Source organism: Montipora capricornis, chromosome 6 (genome assembly GCF_036669925.1).
Source record: "Montipora capricornis isolate CH-2021 chromosome 6, ASM3666992v2, whole genome shotgun sequence".
Classification (NCBI taxonomy): Eukaryota; Metazoa; Cnidaria; class Anthozoa; order Scleractinia; family Acroporidae; genus Montipora; species Montipora capricornis.
The window spans coordinates 48,682,780-48,688,040 of NC_090888.1; the positions used below are offsets into that span (position 1 = coordinate 48,682,780).

Below are 5,261 nucleotides of genomic sequence, written 5' to 3' on the forward strand. Positions count from 1 at the left end.
AAGCTTCTTCAAATAATTCTTGGCTGTCACATTTCCAATTATTTTTTTTACCTGAAGACTGTGCAGATACAAATATTGAAATAACCACACAAACAAATATCACAGATCCATTTAAGGTGTTCGGTTCGTTTTCTGTCTTTGTTGAACCCATAGGTTACCAGAGAAATTTCCATTTGGTTTCCATTTTGGAAACTCTTTCGTAATGGGCGATAGATTGTTGTCGAAGTCCATTACTCGTCGCTTTTAAGATTCCAGATATACTTTTTTACCCCCTGTGTTGTTTATTCAATTGACGTTCCATTCTTGAGCTCCATAAGGGTATATTTTGTTTAAAGATGCACTAAAACGCCACGCGCGTGACAATGACTTTCGACGCCATTGCAGGTTTAATAATTATATGTTCTCCTGTGTGCACCAGGGAAATCTTGGCATTACCCCACCCCCCTCAAACCTGACAAAATCTATGCACAAAGACACCACTTAGCAGGGGAGTGACAGGCAAGACACGGAAAAAAAATTAAAAAAATTAAAATTAAAATTACAAAACCACGAAATAAAACCCAGATTCCGACTGGGTTTGGCAACCCAGTAAAAATGAAAAGGTTAGGATGCAGAAAGTGGAAGTACTGTTAAATATTCAAGCCTCGATATACTTGGGGAATTGTAAAATGATCTTAGAAATGGTCATACCAACGTTTCGTTCATGTTGCCTACGTCAAATAAGGACTTAATGCAAAAAAAAAATTGTCCCTTCCTTTTACCTAAATTACTCTACTCTGTAATTTCATAGTGGTATAATAAAAGTCACCTTTTTATGAAGACGAGTAATAAACTATTCTATATATATTTACTACACCTTTCTTTCACATTGTACAAATGAGGAACTTAAAACCGGCCGCTACAACGCAGTTACGATCAACAGACGAGAATTTTGTGAAATATGATGAAAAGTTAAACAAATGGTAAAAATGCGTCGCCACGTCCCCGAATTCCCGAGTCCCCGAGTCCTCGAGTCTCTCAATTCCCGAGTCCCCGAATCTCCACGTCCCCACGTCCCCAAGTCCCCACGTCAATGCGTCCCCGAGTCCCCACGTTCCCACGTCCCTAAGTCCCCTGTCCCCGCTTCCCCGTCCTACTTTTCAACACAGCCGAAAATGCTTTACTATTGCCACAAAAACTATCCAGTTAAGCTCGCATATTATACAACATAATGAATTCATAAAGGCCACCTTTTCCAGTGAAATATTTTTGAGGCAAACAACATATTTGCTATTGGAGGCAAAACTACTTCTTATTTCATTACGTGCGTGAAGAGAGGAAAATAAATCGTGTCAAATTATCATACGCAATTGCATAAATTTCAGGATCAAACCGTTTCCATAAAGAACCTTTTCCTTGAATAACAAAGCCCAAAATGGACGACCAGCTTTCTTGTAAATAATTCTTGGCTGTCACATTTCCAATCATTAATTTACCTGAAGACTGTGCAGATTTGAGTACAAATAACTACCGATAGCCAGACAACAGGGATCACAGATCCACTTAAGGTGTTCGATTCGTTTTCTGTCTTTGTCGAACCCATAAGTTACCAGAGAATTTTCCATTTGGTTTTAGTGTTCTACATAACAGGACACTTGGCAAAATATTAGAAATACAGCTCACTTTGATTTCGGCATTGTTGTCGAAGTCCATTAATTTACTCGTCGCTTTTAAGATTCCAGGTATTTGTTTTCACCGCCTGCCTTGTTTATCCAACTGACTTTCCATTATATTGAGCTCTATAAGGGCATATTTTGTTTGAAGATCTACTAAAACGCCATTCGCGTTACATGACTTTCGACGCCATTGCAGGTTGAGTTAATCCACCTGAGAAATCTACTTATTTCCACTACCCTCTCGATCCTAACAAAATCCGGGCAGAAGGCTCTATGCACAAAGACAGTACTTAGCAGGGGAGTGACAGGCAAGACTTTTACCGACACGGAAAAAAAAGAGAAAAAGAAAAAAAGGGAAAACAAACAAATGAAGCGCATTTTCCGACTGGGATTGCCATGCTGGCAACCCAGTAAAAAATCTGAGGACGATTATCTACGCATAGGGAAGTTATTGCGTGACATCCGTTAAGTTATTTCACACCTCGTAGCGTAAAGTAGCCAACAAAATCGCGAAAACTACTGCCCTACCGGTAAGTTAGGGCAACATCTCTATAATTTTGCGTATCAAACATTGGATAAAAAACATTTATTATTATAATATTTTTTTGGATAAAAAACATAAAACATAGCTTTCCACATTGTCGTAAAAATGGTAAACACCCTGAGGCTAACCCCAAACATTTTATCTCTTCAAGATGAGATCTATATGAGTGCTACCGACCTTCCCTATTTAACCCTAAATATCTAGGCTTAATTTTTAATACCAAGCAAAATTCAGTTGATTTTGTTGCCCTTTAAAGCACTTTAGGTTTGGGCTTGGTTACCGAGTGTCGCGTCGGAAAGTGAAATAGTCGTCAGAGACTAGAGTTCAGAGGACACAAAAAACTGGCCTAACCGAAGTAGTATAAGAAACACTATGACCGGAAAGAAAAAAAAAATTGTTATTTTGGCTTATGTTTTCATGTACACAAAAAGAGAGCTATATATATTGAGGACTCCTTCTAAAAAACCTGTATGCAGCTTGTTTAAATAGCCAGGGGTTTTATTTGTTTTTCACTGCCTCTAGTTCTATAGCGCAAAAATTTAATAATCTGACTAATGCTCAAATTCCATTTTAGAATGGTACATGTACGTTTTACTGTCCAACCACAAGTCATTTGACCATTCCGCGATTGTGATGGCATAATACTGATCTCACTTTACCTTATCTGCTTTTTGTTGATCAAAGTTCACGTGGTGATGAAATTGCAAAGTACACTAAAGGACACGTAATCTGGTATTGAACCATCAAGATAAGTTTTATATTAGTGCTACCGACCTTCCCAATTTAAAGCGCCCTATTGAAAGATCTTTCTCGATTGCAAACAAACACAGTTTCATTTCCTTTTGTGATATCGGACCTCGCAACAATATTCTTCTAGTTGTAAACGTAAAAATAGTATCCCAGTCAGTTTTTCCCTTTAGGGGTTGAATGTACGATAAAGGAAAAGGCCCAGCATTCATTTATTTTGTTTTATAGTAGAACCGAAGTGATTCTACTGAGCAGGAGGACCAGGAGTAAATTTGTGAATCGTTCAGTTCGAAACATTTGAAGATATCTCAAATTTCATGCCTAAAAAGTGTCCCAAACTGAAACAAGGAAAGTGATGTGTCTTTTTCAAAGCATTTAAACTTGGATTCTTTATTGGCCGAGGTGAGGGAAAGTAGTTATATTGATTTCCGTTATATAGATGATAAAAGATGCAAAGAAAGGGTTCTTGATACACGTCAATGCTGAAACAAAAATGGTTCATGCTGTTTTTATTACCTGAATTACTCCCGCCGCTTTTCTACTTGTGAAATGCTTATTTTAAAGCCGTTGATTTTCGAGCATCTTTTGAAATGTTGCATATGGTTCTTTGTATTTGCATCGATATTGCTTATAGCGCTCGCAATATTGCATTTGTATATGTTTTGACTCGTTCTTTTCATCGGCCAAGGATCAATTTGGCTTAAGGCGACGAAGCGAACCAACCACTGAGCTGGCAATTATTAAACAAATGGTATTGCCTTTATTTCATATTTGAGAACACTTAAATGTCTGAACAGTGGCCAAATTTTATGCTTTTAGGTACATTGATTGCAAACTGAAAGTTTGGACCCATTTTATCTCATTCGTAGATTAGGAGAATAATTATATTTTGGCTTAAGCAAAGTGGGAACGGGCATCGCATTGGTCTTATCGAAATTAAATTCCACTAATTGAAATCTTTATCTGCATCAACCATTTTGTTGAATGTAAGATTACTTGCCAGAGAGTCTTTAAAAATATGATAAAATCCGTTGTTTTTTATTAAAATACTAGAACATCCGCTCTGGTGCTTTTTTCGCAGTCAGACAATCGCCTTAGGCTTGTGTCAATATTACTAATTGTAGACGAGTTTCTTACCTAGCGCTGTCTTTTCAGCTTTCTTTAGCTTGGATTTGCATTTGACAAGTTGTCTATCTTTCTAGACAAGGATGTTGGATTGAAATTATATCACTGTTGGTGCTTTAAAAGCAATATTCCAAAGATGATGCTGGACAGGTGGTCAAGTCGTAACACTTTTGCCATTGGATGAGGTTACTGCTATTGGAATAACCGTATCACGAGGAGTAGAGTTTTGACTTCGATCACTCTTATGCTCAATCGTTTTATTCCCGATTCTGCGCTTTGAAACCTTTGGCAGTTTGGGTTCAGGAAGTGTGATTTCCGATTTAAAGAAAGGCAAAATGAACGAGACAGTTGTCGAAATGAGTCTTTGTGGTGGTAGGGACGCAGCCATTCATGTAGCTATGATAACCGTGGTTATGATCGGATCTGTCGTTGGGAATAGCATCATTTGTCTCCTACTCGTCCGGTTTAAGCCTCTACGTACAGTCCCCAACATTCTGGTGGCAAACTTAGCTTTTATTGACATTGTTAACGCTATTACGAACATGCCCCTTATGATAATGTGGTATATCTGTAAAATGTCTTTTCTCAAGGGCCGCTACATCTCCTGGTTGACTGTATCTTGGTACGTGTTGTTCATGTATCTGACAGTGTTCAACTTGACGGTACTCACAATGGATCGGTATGGGGCCCTTGTTCACGGCTTTCGCTACCATTCTTGGAAAACCATAAACAAGGCTAAAGTAAGCGTTGTCTGTGTGTGGCTTCTCGCGGCGACCTACACGTATGGTATGTTCGCACTGGGAATCTCTATCGACCTCGGAGATGCCCCTGTGTGAGTATACAGAATACAATATTTGAAGAAATTTGGACGACACTTTATTATACCAGGATACCTTGTGCCTTTTGCGATAATGCTCATTTTGGGAGGGATCATTTGGTTTACTGTGCACACCCATAGCAAACGTATCTTGCCATTTAGTTCACGAAAGAAACATGTCAAAAGCGACGTGAAGACCGCTAAGACAATTGGATTGACTTGCTTCGCCTTCTTCTGCATGGGTGTTTTCCCGATGCTTCTGCACAACATTGCCAAAATTCATGGGACGTGGCTTCACTTTTTGGCGTTTTTTCTGACTCATTTAAACAGTATGGTAAATCCAATTATCTACTCGTTGAAGACGCACAGGTAA

The 5,261-nt window shown here is 38.6% G+C and overlaps 1 pseudogene; it reads left to right on the forward strand.

The window, feature by feature from the left end:
• The first annotated feature begins 4,201 nt into the window (after positions 1 to 4,201).
• LOC138050578 (kappa-type opioid receptor-like) lies at positions 4,202 to 5,261 on the forward strand (annotated as a pseudogene).